Genomic DNA, 17,622 nt, shown 5'->3' on the forward strand with positions numbered 1-17,622 from the left:
AGATAATGAATTCCTTGTGAAACAAATCTTGTTAAAGTAAATGAAGGATTTACAATTAAGATGAAAGACAATTAAGAGAAAGACAATTTCATCCTGGGTGGTCACCATTCTTTGGACAATCCAGTTTTTCTCCACCTGTCTGAGATATTTATAAAATACTGGATCATTTACTGTTACATGTATACAGAGAGTACATTAACATGCCACTATGTTTATTTTGTAAAAACCTTTCAGAGACCTCCGAAGCCAAAGGGCATCTTTCAGTGACTTTGGCAGGCCTGAAACCCACCCACATTGGGGTGCATACTTCATCTCCCACATAGTACTGACCATACTGGCCAGGGCCTTTGAAATGACCTTCTCTTGTCTCTCTTGAATAAATGGGATGAAAAGAAAGCAAAAAGGGCTAAAAATGGAACAACGATCTATCAGAAAAAAATAGAGGCTCTTATTACTGTTACTTGCCAATGACATCCTGGCATCACAATGCTTAAATCAACTCAGGGTTCTAAATGAAGGGAAGAGGCACCAGTAAAGTTATACTTGTTTGGTGAAATGAATTAGATCAAACTGGTCTGTTCAACTGATCTTGATAAGAACTTTCCAAAAGTTTCAGTATCTAACAATGTATTCCTACTGGTTGTTGTGGGCTTTCCAGCCTGTGTAGCCGTGGTCTGGTAGATCTTGTTCCTAACGTTTTGCCTGCATCTGTGGCTGGCATCTTCAGAGGTGTATCGCAGAGAGAAGTCTGGACGCAGTGTATAACAGACTTCTCTCTGTGATACACCTCTGAAGATGCCAGCCACAGATACAGGCAAAATGTCAGAAACAAGATCAATCAGACCACGGCCACACAGACTGGAAAACCCACAACAACCAGTTGAATCCAGCCGTGAAAGCCTTCGACAATACAATGTATTCCTAAACTCTAAAAGTGTAACCCTGGTTTAGGACTGCAGTGTAAAGATGTTAAAGATAATGACTTTAATTAAAATTTCATTAAAATCTTCTCTGCTTAGGAAAAATGGGAATGGGCTTACATAGCTAAGACACACTGGATCAAACTGATTTTTCTTCTCAGTTGTTTACTAAATTTTTGAAGTGGTTGAAACCATGAACTAGAGAACTGTGGGATCACACAAGAGGGGAATGATCTAAATCACAGTCTGGCTGTTTTCAATCAGTTTGCACAGGAACACATCAAAAACTATTCCTGTACTTTGCTACAGCACAGACACACAAGATTCTTGTATTAGAAAAGAGACCACCTCAACTCACTGCTGTAGGAGTTACTGAGCCATCAGCACCTTTGCATTTATTTGCAATGAAGAAAAGCCTCAACAAATTGCAGGAGGGTCGACCTGCCAGGCAAAATATTTTGCAGGGATGTAAGTGTGGGGAGGTAGTGATGCTGTTAGCTGTCAGCCCTTCTAACCACATGCTAAAGAGCAAAAAGACCATTTCATTAGAGCAGGTGACCACCATGCGCGCCTATGTGCCAACCATGCACTCACTGTTCACACAATGCAGAATTATTCTTTAGGAAATTGTATTTCTGGCAAAGTCACCTCTTCTACATATGGAAAGTCTATGCTTTTGAGCAATTAATAGGCGGATATGCCAGGAGCACAAATGTCTTTCCTTCAAAGATGAATGCCAATATGATCTATGTTAATAACATTGCTACAATTATTATTGTGTATTCAAAAACCAGCAACTGTGACAATACTACAAAAAAAGCCTTGAGTAGATTGACGAGTGGGACCAAACCAGGGATTCTCAGGGATTCAGAAACAGAAACAGAATCTCAGGGATTCAGAAACAGAATCTCGTAAAAGGACCTTGGCCTTCTGAACTTTAGGTCAGATCCAAGTTTCATCAGATTGTGCCGTGTATTTTGCTACAATCCATATCTTGTGCCATTTGGAGGAACCTTTGATCTTCTGGGGGAACTTTTTATGAAATTCAGGAAGGAGATGGCTGCAGCAGGAAGGAGGTGGGAAAGATTTGTTATAATCTATTCAGGTTACAATAAACATTTCTTTGGATCCCATTCATTGTTTACAACTGGCAAGTACCTACTATCTGATGCAATTATTAAAAAATGAGTTCTAGATCTCTTTCGCCAATAATTCGCCAATAACAAGCCCTTGAAAATTACAGACTAGTTTGTCTTTTTTTTCCTCAAGTGTGTTCAGTTTAATGCAACAAAATATTATTTGACTTCCCATTCCAAATAAAATCTTTGTAAATTCTGCTGATGGACCTCTTGAATGATATTTACAATTGAAGTAGGACTGCCTCAAATAAAATATTTTCTTACACCCAGTGGGTTATTTTAAAAACCTCTTAGCTTATTGTTTTGGTATATCAATTCTTGCATTTATCTCACTAGTTTTAAGACTGCATTGTTGAAGTTCTTTCATGGTTGGAATCACTGGGGTGCTGTGTGGTTTCTGGGCTAGCAGCATTCTCTCCTGATATCCTCTGAAGATGCCAGCCACAGATGCAGGTGAAACGTCAGGAGAGAATGCTGCTAGAACACGGCCATACAGCCCGGAAACCACACAGCACTCCAGTTTTAAGACTGCTGGCAATGATTCCATACACAGTTACTTGAGCCAAAATAAGATACTCCTAAGTACCTTACTCAATAATTTCAGATTTATGCAAATAAAAATATAATCTGGACTTGAAATATTTTGTCGCAAAAGAGTTCCAGTTTGTATGCAGTTCTGATTATGTTTTTGGCAGAAAGTTTTGGTCCAGAGGAGTACCTGAGAGCAGCTGCAAAATAAAGGGAACCACTGCCTTTATGATTGTTACAAGTACTATGGAAATGGATAAAAGGCTTAAGTTGTGGTACATTGTGGTATACAGCAACTCTAATATTTGCAGCTCTGAAAACACTTATTCCCATGCTATTTTACAGAGTTACATGAAACCGCTCCAGAGGAAAATAATTCCAGTTTACAATATTTACATTAGCTCATTCTGAATTAATAAAATGTTGATATTCTACACAATTATACAAGGCTCCCTTGCTTTTAGCAAACATTATGTTTTATATGCTTTAATTTCTCATTCAGTAATATAAAACTAAGTCTTTCACAGCTCAAACATAAGAAATAAATGAAAAAGAAACACAGGATTCAGACACATGGTTCATTCTTTTCTGTTTCTGTTTTTCTGTCACTTGAAATAGGAAACTGACAGAGGCACAGTATCCCAGCACTGTTTTTTCAACATTTAAAGCACAACAAACTAATTAATTTAAAAACAACAACAACGTCCTGTTGTAAAGCACCACTAAACTTCTAAATTGTGCAATAAACCAGGAAGCCTTTTCCAGTATCCCACTGGCAGTCCCTAATCTACCTGTACCTATAAGTGCCCATTCACCTTCATTAAAGAAACTCTGCCTCCACATGTACATTCATATACCCAGAAACTAGAACTAATCATTATAATTTATATACCATATGTCAATCCCCTCCTCCTTGGGGATTTGAAAACAGAATTTCTAGAGCTGCAGCAGCATAACAAATCCTTGAGAGGGAAAAATGTTATAATTACCTGCTTATAATCACTCGATGTTGCTTGTACTTCTGAAAGAAGTTCTTTGAAAGATCTTGGGAGTTTTTCACAATATTGTTTCCCTTTTAGTGCTAGCACATAGAAAGTTGTTGCTATAGTTCCTTCACCCTCACTCACTCACACACAAATGCAGTTTCTTTAAACTCTGAAAGAACTAGGCTCAACTCAGTTCAGTTTTCTTTGGTTCCCGTAGCTACTTTTAGCTCACAAAGGTAATTGGAAGAACTCCCCATCCAATCATTGGAAAGTAGGTGGGTCTAGAATAATGAACCTGAAACTCAAGCTTCAGAGTAAAAGCATTTCAAGCTGACCCAGATCTCCTTATGGAAAAAGGAGAGAAAAGCTCCCGCTAGCACTGCACAGGAGAAGAACAGGAAGATTTATTCCATTCATCCAGTCCAACTCAAGGCTCAGTTCTTTTTAACGTAAAGGAATGGCCCATGGGGCAATCCTGTATTCATGGCCGAAGACTACATTAAGAGTCATGGCCTGTTACGGTGTCACTTCATATGAATTCCAGTGTTCTCCAATGAAAATACTTCCTTGTCTTTTACCCCTTTTCTACCTGAAAGATATTAGCAAAATTTAGAAATTTCAGTCCGGCTGTTTCAAAGCATTTTTTAAGACAGTAGGCAAAACTGACACTTTTCAAAAGATGCTGCTGCTTTCCTGATTACTTTTTTTGTTCACAGAAGTAACCCAGCGAATTATATACATGAAGTAAGAATTTATATTCCAGTCAAGCCATGTATCTATAGCCACATGCTAAGAATTTAGGAATGTCTTAAGATATCTATGTCTATCTCACAAAATACCTACAGCTCTGTAACAAAGCACCTGCTTCACAACTATAAAGTTCCAAGTTAATTCTAGCATAAGTTTTTAAAAAGAATTCAAAACCATTGTCACTTTTGTCAGCCCAAATAGACAATAGTGAGCCTGATGGACTACTGGTCTGACCAAAATTAGGATTCTTTCTCTCTCACGGCCAAGTTGCAGCCAATTTACAAGCACCCCTAAAGGGGTTTCAATGAAAGAGATGTTCAAAGGCGGTTTGCCACAGCCTCTCTGTAGCAATCATGGACGTCCTTGCTGGTCCTCGAGCCAAGTACTAACCAGAGCTGACCCTGCTAAGCTCCTGAGATCTGACAAGATCAGGCTAACATAAGCTATCATCCATCACATATTTTTATTCACACAAATAATATGTGGGATTATTCCTATGAACAGAAAATAATGAGACCTGCTCCTCTGCAAATATGCTTCCTAATTGATTGAAAAAACATTGTCTCAAAATACAGTTAAATTTAATGTGGCATCCCCAAGTAGTGAGGTCGCCTCTTTCCTTATCCTCCAGCAGGAACCTCAAAAGCGAGGGAGGAAGTCGCACCGGCTGCCTTGCAATCCTCACAGTTTCCCAGCTCTAGGAACTGATGATCAATCACTTTGTCCCCAGTCCTTGCCCTGCCTTTATCAGAGTCATCTGCATTCCTCCCCACCAATCAGGGCCTTGGGGTCAGGAATGAGCCCACTCTTCCTCGGCCCCATTGCTCTCTTTCCCTGCCAATCCTTGGTTGCCCTCGCTCCTTCCTAGACCTTCCCCTGGCCTCAACTCCCTCCTGTCTCCAGACACTGAGGTCTGAGGTATCTGGCCTCCACCCACTCAGGTTGCCTCCTGGCCTGTCTCTGCAGCACTGGGCCCACATTCCACCCCTCGCAGCCTGGAGCCACTTTCTGGCATGCTGCCCTGCCATGTTTCCACCTGTTTGTGCTGCCGGTGACTGTACTGGCTAAGTGGAATGAGTATGCCTCTGAGTCTCTGAGAGGTGGGATCTCCAGTCCTGGTACAGTTTCCTGATGTGGAGGGCTACTGCTGCAGCAGTATGTCCTGCTACCACCTGGAGCCAGTTCACAGGAGTTGGGCCCTGTGGAGGGGGTCAATTTGACCAAGTCCCAAACAGTGGATTCACCTGCAGAGCCAGGTCCCATGGCTGTTCCAGGACACTTACTTTTTATCTGTGCCATCAAGTCATAGCTGACTTATGTGACACCATAGGTTTTCAAAGCAAGAGATATTCAGAGACAATTTGCCATTGCCTGCCTCTGCATTATAACCTTCTTCCTTGGTCTTCCTTGGAGATATGCTATCCAAATATTAACCAGGGCCGACCCTGCTTAGATTCTGATATCTGACTAGATCAGGCTAGCCCAAAGCTATCCTTGTCAGGGAAATGTTCACTATTCTATTATCTGGCATTTTAAGATATGAGTGAAATTATCTGGCAAGGACCTTGAAACTATTTTCATATTTACTAAAGAAAATAGGTATTGTAAAAAGCTGGTTATATTTCCTCAGTTTGCAATGCAAATCTTTACTACTCAGATGCTTTAAAAAGAACTCAAGAAGCAGATTCTTTATCCTGCATGATGGTGACGAAACAACTTCCACTGATAACATGGCACATGGTGTGTGTTCTGACTAAGCAAGACTGCCAAGCCAGAACTTGGCGATCAATTTTTTTATTTTTGGGAAGGTGAAGAATACAGGATACTACAACACTAATTAAAAACAAGACTATGGCATCAACCGAATGACTGGTAATCATGTCAAAGGCCCTTTCCACACAGCAAATGTAAAGCGGGTTGCAGGTGGGATAATGAACCAGTCATAGCCCTGGGCTGTTTGCTTGGCTGGACATCCCATGGTCAGAGAGTGTGTTGGCCGGGGTGTGCGCCTTTGCACGGAGGCGCTTTCCCCCCACACTCACCTCCCTCCACTGCATAGCTACAAAGGCTGGCAGGCATGGACCTCCACAGCCATACTGCCATCCCATGCTGCTGTCCTCCCTAGCTATGCAGCAGAGAGGCAGGGACTGGGGGGAAAAGGGAAACATGTCAAAGTTTGCTCAGACATGGCTGCAATCCAAGTTAAAACAAAAGAATTGCAGATAGTGTGATTCTTGAAAAACCCAGGTTGGGGGATGGGAAACGCGGACCAGACTACTGTTAGGAGTGGGATCTGTGTGAAGTCCGCCCCCCCCCCCGTGTTTTATACCGTGGTTCGACCACATTTATTGGCCCACGCAGAAGGGCCCTAAGAGTAACAGTGAAGAAGAAGAGTTTGGATTTATACCCCACCTTTCTGTCCTGTAAGGAGACTCAAGGCAGCTTACAATTCCTTTCCCTTCTTCTCCCCACAATAGACACTTTGTGAGGAAGGTGGAGCTGAGAGAGTTCTGACAGAACTGTGACTAGCCCAAGATCACCCAGCAGCTTCATGTGTACGAGTGCAGAAATAAATCCAGTTCACCGGATAAGACTCTGCCACTCATCTGGAGATGTGGAGAATCAAACCTGGTCCACTGCTCTTAACCACACTGGCTCTCAGTGCCATCCTAAACAGAGATAGGACCACTTCTAAGACCACTGACTAATGGATTTAGGAATGTACTGTAATTTGTACTGTATTTTTCTTTACTTCACAATGTATTTTATGATCAGATAAATTTTGAATATAAATCAAGCTGTTGTTTTTGGATCTTTAGCATGGAGGTACATCCCTAAATCAGGGGGTCCCCAAACATTTTGCGCCTTTGGAAACATTTGCACTTCTGACACAGCATGGTGCACATAGTGACAAAATAGCTGCCATAGAAAGCAGGGGAAACCACCAAGTTATTGCCAAAATTATTAAGTTCAGTAATATAGTAGATCCTTGTGCTATGGTGGAAGCTGCTGCCAAAGCATTTTTTTTAAATCTGCACAGCCACAAAATCTCTAGTAGTCAATAATGAAGGCTTGCTGGGCAAAAGCCCGACCTGGCCCCACCCACTTCCTAAAAATACTTGGCAGAGCCTCGAAAAAGTTTTGGCAGGCACCGTGGTGCTCACGGGCACCATGTTGCAGACACCTGACCTAGCCAGTTGTTCTGGAAAATACTGGCAGAACTACCCAGAAGTGATCAATTAACCACTTATTGTTTATCAGGTAACCAACTATGGTTCTTTTCCATTATGTCCTGAAAAATAATTTTCTTCCCCTTAGCCCAGGCTTGTATTTTATACTGAACGTTTAGGGGAACGTGACAGCTCACTAACTGCTTTGTGTCATTTTAATGGCTTCTAATAAAATGTATTGCTGTACTGCTTCTTTTTCAACTTGCAATTTTTTAAACATTGTGACAGTATTGTGATTATGGCCCCAAATAGGAAGCACATTATGTAGAGGAAATTTCTGCTGGAATCCATGTGACCTTGTTCTAAATAAGCAGCATTATGAACCCTGACGAATGCCCAACCAAGCAGAGAAGAGTGGAAAAGCAGCGGATTTGGAGGGACTCTAGTATGGCATTTCCCAAAGCAGGGTTCATGGTGTATTGTTGAAGGGTTTCACGGCTGGAATCAGCTGGCTGTTGTGGGTTCTCTGGGCTGCATGGCCGTGGTCTTGCAGTTTTTGCTCCTAACATTTCATCTGTATCTATTGTTGGCATCTTCAGAGGCATGCCATGGTGAGATGTGCCAGGGAGAGGTCTGCCGAGAGGTCTGGGAGATGATGGACAAAGGCTCAGCAAGCTCTCTAGATAGTTCTTTCAGAACTCTTGGGCCAGCGGATTTATATTTGTCCAGTGCAGCCAAGTGCTTCTCAACTATCTCTCTTTCTATGTCAATCAGCAGCCCAGATGCTGTGCCTTGCCAACTACCATCTCTACACAAGACTGTTCTCCTTCAGGGAAAAACGAAGGCCAAACAGGCATTGATGTAAAATACAAGTACTCGGTCCATAAGAAAAATACAGTGTTGCTGAGCTGAGCAGTGGATACTTTTCTATGATTAATAATAAAACACAAACAGCTGCCAAGACCCCACTCTGTGAAAATCTTGCGATTACAGACTGTAATTATTTGTTTTGTCAGAAATCTTTTAATCTTTCCCCTGTTGTTTAAGGATTTTCACACTCCTGAACAAGCTCCCACTTAACAGGATTGCCAATTCCAGGTTGGGAAGTTCTGGAGATTTGCGGGGAGAGGAGTCTAAAGTGGGCACTATTTGATGGGAAGAGTGAGCTCAATGGGCTATCATACTTAGGGCCTTTCCCCACTTACCTTCTGCTGCGCGCTACCGTCCCCAAATAGTGCTGGGTCCCGCGGCACTCCCCACTACAGGGGCGGCGACAACGCAGCTGCCCCGAAGCCGCTGCTCTTGCGCCCCCTCCGCATGCGTCATTCCTGGTGCTCTTCAAAAGGGCACCTTTTGATGTCGTGGGGAAGCCCGGGCGTGCGCCAGAAATGGCGTGCGCTGAGAGTAGCACGCAGCAAAGGGGAAACGACCAAAGTGGGGAAACAGCCTTAGTGTCACCAAAAGCAGCTACTTTCTCCAGGGGAATTGATCTGAATAACCTGGAGGTGGGCAACCTTAGACATGCTGATGATTGCACAGGGCCGGATTTGAACATGAGGCTAGTGAGGTAAAGAGCTTTTTAAAATTGTGACGCAACCAGTGCAAAACAACTACACAGGCCAGGTTGCATAGCAGCATTATAAAAAGATTTGGTTACTATACCCCGCTTTTCTTTACCAAATGGAGTCTCAAAGTGGCTTACAATCACCTTCCCTCTCCCCCTGCAACAGGCACCTTGGGGGTAATTGGGGCTGAGAGAGGTCTAAGGAAACTGTGACTAGCCCCAGGTTAACCAGCAGGCTTCATGTGGAGGAGTGGAGAATCAAACCTGATTAGTCAATTAGAGTCCACTGCCCTTAACCACTACACCACGCTGGGTGTCAGTTAAGCCCCCACAGCTGCTTGGCCAGGGTTGCAGCACAATTCAAATGCGATCTTGAGCCCATGCAAAAACCTACGCTTGGGCAATCCCATCCAAACGGGAGGTGGCAGGCCGCTGTGACTATGTGGCACGGTGACTTTGTGGCAGCTGCTCCCATAGACACTTCCCAGCAGCATGGGGAGGCTCACAAAGAACAAAAGTGTCCGGGGGTCGCCAGGCGAAGCTCTCGCCCAGGACCTCGACCAGCCGGTGAGCGGGCTCAAGCTCGCGACTTGGCAGCTGGAGTTCCTTGAGCGGCCCGGCCCGGCCTCCGACAGGGGAGCCGAAGCGGCCGGGCAAAACCGAGGCGGCGCAGCTGCAGCTTGTCAGGCTGCCGGCGCAGCTGCAGCGCGTTGCAGCAGCTGGGCACGGCTGTGAAGTGGGGACCGCCACAGAAGCCGGGAGGAAAGGATATAAGGGGGAGGCGGCCGGGAGAAGGGGGCTGGTCGTGACGGGGCGAGGGAGGGTGTTGCGGGAGCCCGGAGAGGGAAGTGCGTTCACGGGAGTCAGAGGGGCTGCAAGGCAGTGCCTGGGCGGAGGGGAAGGAGAGCCAGGGAAGGAGTGGAGAGAGGAGGAGGCTGAAGAAGGAGAGAAGGGAGAGACCCAGACGGAGAAGGGAAAGACCAAGACGGAGAAGGGAGAGGAAGAGGAAGAAGAGAGGGAGAACGGGGAAGCGGTGGAGGAGGGCAGCGAGGCGGAACACAGGCAACGCTTGGGGACTGCCGCCGCCTCTCTGGGGTGCGGGCGCGAACGTCCAGCCCGGGCGCCAGCAGCCCCTTGGGGAGGGGCGAGAGACCCCAACTGGGGGTAGGACAAGGGCCTGAAGGGAAGGGAGGGGCTCTCCCCCCCTTCCGGCGTGACACCCTGTGGTTCAGGCAGCTGATATTTCTAAGACCCCCAAAGACCAGGGCTCGAGACGAGGAGACCAACACCTCGGAAAGGGACGGTGGGACGGCTTGTCAGCCTCAACCGCAGGAGGGGGAGGGGGATCGCCACAAAAAGTCTCCCCAACAATAAACCTCTATGGGCCACAATGGACCTAAGCCATCCAAAAGGGTGTCTTAAGTCCCAACTGCAGCACACCTGCATAATGCCAGCAAAGAGCAGCTCTTCCTCTGGCCTCACCCCTGGCCCACCCCCGCTACGCCAGCAAGGCTCCTGCGATGCTGGCGTGGTGTCTAGAGTGGCATTCCAGCACTGTGGGAGGGGGTGGCAGTTGCCACACACTGGTGGGATCATCCTTCTCCTGGGATAAATGCCCCAGTGAGGGCGAATCCACTGGCACAGCGGCGCGGTGCTCCCAAGAACAGATCCCCCCCTTGGATGGGGCTCTTAGCCATGTCATCCTGAGGTCTAAATTGGCCTTAATTCTCTTTGTTATGTTGTTCAAAGTCTGCAGCCTAAAAAATGGCAACTACTGACAAACCAGTTACTGTAATCTAAGCCCAATTATTTTTTACTCATGTATCCCTTGGGAACCTATTTCCCTAAAACTGTGCCCCCATATGAGCAAACCCATTATGTAATTTTTTCACATACCCACAAACTCTCTGGCACATACTCCTGGGGGTACGCTTACCTCAGGTTGGGAACCACTGTGTTACATGGTGCTGCTAGCTTAACAATTGCACCCCGACAGCAGGCACCCTCCAAATTTCCCCAGATTCTCCTTTTAAATCCACCCCCTTCGGCATGGACTTAAAGGGAGAATCTGAGGTCTCCAGTTTAAACATTGAAAGTGATACTGTTTCAGGGTGGGGGAGAATCCACCCCAAAACAGCATCACTTTCAATGTTGTTTTAACTGGGGACCCCAGATTCTCCCTTTAAGCTGGATTTAAAAGAATAAATTGGACTCCCTAGTTTAAACATCATTGAAAGTGATGCTGTTTGGGGGTGGATTCCTCTGACAGTGTTTTGTGCTGACATTTGATGCTGACATTTGTTTGGTAAATGTTTTGCTGGGGGTAATTTGTGAGAGCTTTACATGTTTAATACCCACTTGCACTGGCTTGGAGCTGTTTCTCAGGCTAACAGCCTACCTCATAGGGTTGGTGTGAGGACAAAATTAGGAAAGAGAGTTGGTGGGGAGAGAGCCATGTATGTTTTGCTGGGCGTGGGAGGTGTTTTGTGAGCTGGTGCAAAAAATCATTGTTTGGTCGAGGTGGGGGAGGGTGGCTGCCCATGGGGGGGGGGGGAACTCAGATTTTGTCCCTAAGCTCCAGTTTGCTTAGATATGTCTCTGTATTTAAGGACTGATATTTTGCACATTATTTAAGCCCTTTCCTGGAAAAAGCTAGAGAAGAAATTTGAATATTTTATAACAGTACAGGAACCATTTATAATTAAGTACTACTGATAAGCAAAGGATGTTATTTTAGATATTATCCCACTGAAGCAAAAGATAAGATGGAAATCTTTCCCTCATTTGATATTTTCAACATTTGAAGGCTTTATGCATTCTTAAAATTATAATGGCTGACAGAGATCTTGAGGCGTACATTCCACAGGCAATGACTGAAAACACTGGGCTAATGTGGATACCTACATTTTTTGATTAGAGATATGAGTGTGCTTTGGTCAGGAGAGAGGTGAAAGATAATCTGGGGACTTACTACGGGTACAATTACTTTTTTGTTTCTTTAAGGTCAGCATTAAAGGACTGAAAGGGAAGAAGGGTATTAACTGTAGATTATATAGATATGAATCAGAAGCCTTCCATGGTAATTAATATCTCAAAGGACACAGTTGCAGCTCAGCAAAAGGAATAAAATTCTGCCTGATCAGTACTCCTAATTACAAAAAAGCAAGCTCGATATTTCTTTGTCACTAGCTTAGCCGTGTTATGTCTTGGAGACAACTAGACACATTGATGTAAAGTTCACATGTTAGAGCTGGGTCACCACCAAATTCCAATTAAGCAGGGTAAAGCTGTGAATATATCTTGGGTGGGTGCTTTAAATTACAGTGTGAAGGGAGCGGATGCTAAAGGTTTGCCATGTTCACATTTTCTCTCTGAAACAATTTCTCCCAAATGGTTACTTTTTCTGCTTTCCCTGTATGAAAACAACTGTGAAAAAGAAATATTTGAAGGGAGCATGTGCAAAGTGTTCAGCACTTACTTGCCTCCTGAACCACATGGCTACTAGACCATACAGGGTTCACTCATGACCCTGGGAATAAACTATCTCAGAGTTGCAAAGGACTGCTGCAGAAAAGATCTGGGACAATTAGCACCTTCCACTGATGTGTCATAGGATCAAGCCAGAAAAACTGCCCACTCTTAACCCAATATCAAATTAATATCTTGCCATTTGCTCACTTTCACTCTTACTTTTAGGGTTTTTAAAATCCTCTGCCCGATTAGTCATACAATCCAGTTTTTTAACTAGTAAAAGGGAATACTGCCATTGTCCCATAGCAAAGCCCTTCAAACCCCGCCCCCACCCGGTTCCTGTAAGATCTAGGCAGGCAAGAGTACAATGCTCCGTCCCCCCACCGCCAACACACACACAAAGCCACTGGGGCTTTTAAAAATTTGCTGGAAATGTGCTCAACAAGTCCAAGTTCATGCAAAATATAATATCCCTGCTATGGACATCACCTGGAAGAAAGAATTTGAATCTTCTACCACAAATGCAAAATACCTAGGTATTTCCATGGTACAGAAAAGGCTTCTTCCAAAACACCACAAATTTAGATTTGAAGTGAGATGTGCTGAAGTTGTTAGAGAGCCCCCTGGTGGCAACATTTGTTTTATACTAGTTGTGCCTAGGTAGCAATTTTTAAACTTTGCTGCGCTGGTGATCTGTTGTCATGTTTGTGGTTGCTACCCAAAGAGCTGCAAAGTAAGCAATACATTGTAAGAAAACATTATATTATGAATGTCAAAATGTTAATAATACATTAGTAGAATATGCCACCCCTGTAATGTATTAAAGTTCTTTTCTACCGTTATGATGCATCTCTTCTTTTCCATGAATATTTCTATTGATATTGGACAAAGAGCAATTCCTTGAAAAAAAGAACAGGTGGTAAGTTTATCATGACCTACACTGATCTCTAGCACATACATCTGAATATATATGGTGGACCATTGTTCTGATGTATATGTTCTTGCAAGCCACCCCTTTTTTAAAAATATCACAGCTGCCATATGAAACCCTTCTAAATTACAGCTCGTATCTGCCAGCACTCTTATGCAGCTGTTCTGTAACACTCCCTGAAAGACCAAGAAGTGGGAGAAAGTGGCTTGTTGGATATACCTCACAGGCATTGCTGGAATTGTACACATGTCGCTGAGATGACTGTCAGTGCGGATACCCGAATGCAGGGTCCATTCTTCCTTCTCACGTGACAGGTTTTTATGCAGCAGCTGCTCCACATGATGGCATTAACAAGTGAGAGCTCCCACACTGCAGCAAACCTGTGGAAACTTGTGCACAACCACACATTACTCGGAAAGAAAATAATTCATCTCTCCCCTCTGTATAATCAGAATTTTGCACCGTATCCTGATCATACTATCCAAGAAATTAGCACCACTGGTTCGAAAGTTCAAGTGACACTTCATCCAGGAACTCTTTAGTGTAAGCTAGTCTCTATTCTTCTTCAGCCTCCCCTGTTCCTCTCCCCTATCAGCACTGATACTGATATTATTAAAACTGATACATAATATCTCTCATCACTACAATGGTAAGTTCTATATTGGTATAAAGATACTCATACAATCAAACTATACTGAAATAATTTCCTATGAAGAAAATAATAATGAGCCATTGTTATGGAAGCTAATTCATGTCAGTCCAAATCCTATTTTGTTTTTCCATCTCCACCAGGCAAAGCAATTGGAGTTCTATCTTTCCCAGACCAACCTAGCCACTGTGATCCATGCAATGGACACTTCTAGGCTAGACTACTGCAATTCACTCTATGCAAGGCTACCCTTGGGTCTGCTCCAGAGGCTTCATCAGTTCAGGGGTAGGGAACCTGCGGCTCTCCAGATGTTCAGGAACTACAATTCCCATCAGCCCCTACCAGCATGGCCAATTGGCCATGCTGACAGAGGCTGATGGGAATTGTAGTTCCTGAACATCTGGAGAGCCGCAGGTTCCCTACCCCTGCTCTAGTTAGTCCAGAATGTGGCAGCCATTATCCTTACAGGATGCTTGAGGTGGATGCATATTCAACCTGGCTGCGCTGGCTTCGGGTAGAGCACCAAATCAGATTCAAAGTTCTGGTACTAATGAACAAAGCCTTAAATGGTCTGGGATTAGTTTACTTATGGAACCGTCTCTCTTGGTATGTCCCCCCAAAGATTGCTCCATTCAGTGAATACCAACTTACTGGTGATCCTCGGCCCAAAGAAAGTCTGGCTGGCCTCAAACAGGGCTTTTCCAGTCCTTGCCCCAACCTGGTGGAACAGAGGAAACCATGGCCCTAAGAGACCATATGCATTTCCACAGGTCCTGTAAGGCAAAGTTGTTCTGCCGGGCATATGGTTGAGACAGCTACTTAACCATATAGGCCTCCCCCTTCAATCCAATCTAACTCAATTTTTGATTCCAGCTTTATTATTAGTCCATCAGGACACCTCAGTGTTGTTACTGCTTGTTTAAATTACAATAGATTGAATATGAAATTGCTGCTTGGGTTTATTTAATATTTATTATTACGGTCAGGAGATTTTTTAAAACATTTTATGTATATTATGTGAGTTGCCCTGAGTCTGGAAGGGGGGGGGGGAGCATATTAAATTCAATGAATAATACATTAAAGTGAATAACTACAACATTTTTAAAAGTAATGTGTCCATTCCAAGATCAAAGAAGGAATAAACTAGAATTTTATTTTATTTATTTTCATTTATAATCCACTTTTCTGACAGGAATTCAAGGAGGTTTACATATATAATGGCACTGGTCGGTCAGTTCATAAGCAAGTTTCAAAATGTAATATTTGAATGATAACAATATTTGAATTTAGTAGCAAAGATTCATTGCAAAACAACATGATGGAGTGAAGTGAGGACTGAACAAGCAGTAGAAAAAAAGCACACTGTCCCTCATAGAGGTTACCTCCCAAGTAGATCCATTATATCCCTCATAGAGGTTACCTCCCAAGTAGATCCATTATATTACTGAACGCTTCTGTTTTGTCCATTTTGTAATATGTACAGGTAAACCTAATAAGCTCTGGCTGACCATTTCATAAAGTGGGAGAGACATCACAGAGAATACCCATGAACAGAGAAGGGCTGACTTTACCTGTTTGTGGGGTGGCACCTTCAGAGGATGAGAAAAACTGTCATAGCAGATCATAGCAGGAGAGGTAGTCCTGCAGGTAGATGGAGCCAGTGCCTTTTTGAGCTTGGTAGGTGATCACTAACACATTGAACTGAGGATTGTGTGGCATTCATATGCCTACTTTCCTGTTCAAGTATCACTGAACACACTGATACCTAGAGTATACATTTCATAGGGTGCTTACCAATGCCAACAATAAAAAAAACAGTAACCATCCAGCACTGTCTCACATTAGTCACATGTGGCCACAAACAATCCAAGCTGTCACATATATACACTATTTTTCTTCAGACTTCAACTTAAGGAAACTTAATCTCAAATGTTACATGCATCAATACCAATGGAAGCAGAGAGCGAAGACAAAACCCATAAATCACATCAGTATAAGCAAGCCATGCACTGAGTAAAGAAAACAACTGCATTTAGAACAGAAGCATGTGTGATACCCCATTATCCATTTAAGTTGAGGAAAGGGAAAAACTGGATTAGTTGCTCCAGCTTTACAGCCAAGCTACATAACTGCCACCATCTACTGGGTTAAAGAAGAGTAAGACTCTTAAATATTCAAACAGCATACAGCTCCTGTTTCTAGCTCAACTGCCTCAAAGGCTTAGTCCCTTGGTTGAAAGGCCCAAAACATGACTGTAATAATGTGTCATGACGTGAGAACAGCAAAAAATCTCCTGAACAGACTTGTTCAATATGCTAGGATTATGAACAAAACATACAGAATTTAACTGAAGCCAAGAAAACAAACAAAAAAATCCATGAAACACAGATTCTGATATCTCTGGTGTCTCATAGTGTAGTCAGACTAATCGGTCAGCGCAAGAACGTAGATCTAGACGCTGAGATAACATCTATGGAGGATCGCCAGCAGCTGGAGCGCTGGGGGGTCCGTGGTTCTAGCTTAATCTCCCGCTGCTAGTTCCTGGCACCTTATTATCATTCCAATGGGGCGCGTAGAAGGGCGTGGAACAAGGGGAAGCCCGAGAGTGGGAGAGACCGAGATCATCATGTGATGCAAGGATTCACCTGGCTACTGCAGAGTAGAGGAGCTGACACAACTGAGCCTGTTTCCAATCTCCACCTGGGGCAGAGCTATTGTCCCTGCTCGCAATTGAGCCGACACAGTTCAAGGGACCCAAGCGGACTCATGGGGATGAGGAATGGGGCGCGGTGCTTTACTCAGAAGGGCCGCAATGAGAGCCGGGTGTGCTTCTACCACGGCTTACTGCTGGGTCAGCAGTGCATCACTACATCTCCTCCTTTTTTACGTTTTAGAAGGGGGGGGGCCAAAATGGGGGGTGATTTAAGGGGACGCTTGTCTCCTCTGCCGTTTGGTCGAGCTGACCGAGCTGTTTATGCAACATTAGAACCTGGTTGCGGGGTAGGGGAAATTCGAGGGGCTTCTTACACACGCTACAGGCAATATTAGATACACATTGAACAAAACAGGATCCGACGATAAGGCATACAATCAAACCAATGCAGAGCTGTACAATAACACTTAACCATCCCCCTGGCAGCCAGCTCCAAAGGGCTGACCACCACCGGGGCAACACATCATATTTTAAATTAGATACAACTTCCTTCAACTCGCGCACTTTCATATGAATCAACTGAGAGTTATCAGAGAGATTAAAGCAACACATATTATGTAAAAATATTCTCACAAACCTTGGTGATGCACAAATAACAAGTAATCAATGATGGCACGATTATCTAGAGTCGCTTTGACGAAGTTCCTGTTGCTCCTGGAGGCCAGGGGCATCCAGAGCTGCGGAGGTAGAATTGATAGACTTCGCAAGAGCATGCAGGCCAGCCGGGCCGATAGTCTTAGCGCCAGGTGGCAAGCCCAGGGACTCCCACTAGGGATGTCGCAAGAGAAAACATAATCACTT

General features: G+C 44.0%; 1 protein-coding gene across 2 annotated transcripts in view; it reads right to left on the minus strand.

Annotated features, from left to right (window-relative positions):
* SHROOM1 (shroom family member 1) overlaps window positions 1–3,756 on the minus strand; it is a 59,383-nt gene extending 55,627 nt beyond the window's left edge. For both annotated transcript variants that reach the window (XM_048491171.1, XM_048491169.1), the window contains exon 1: window positions 3,577–3,756. The gene's annotated coding sequence lies outside the window, so the exon portion shown is untranslated. The remainder of the gene's footprint in view (window positions 1–3,576) is intronic.
* Window positions 3,757–17,622: the final 13,866 nt, after the last annotated feature.

The sequence above is a fragment of the Sphaerodactylus townsendi genome, linkage group LG03, assembly GCF_021028975.2.
Source record: "Sphaerodactylus townsendi isolate TG3544 linkage group LG03, MPM_Stown_v2.3, whole genome shotgun sequence".
In the NCBI taxonomy this organism is placed as follows: Eukaryota; Metazoa; Chordata; class Lepidosauria; order Squamata; family Sphaerodactylidae; genus Sphaerodactylus; species Sphaerodactylus townsendi.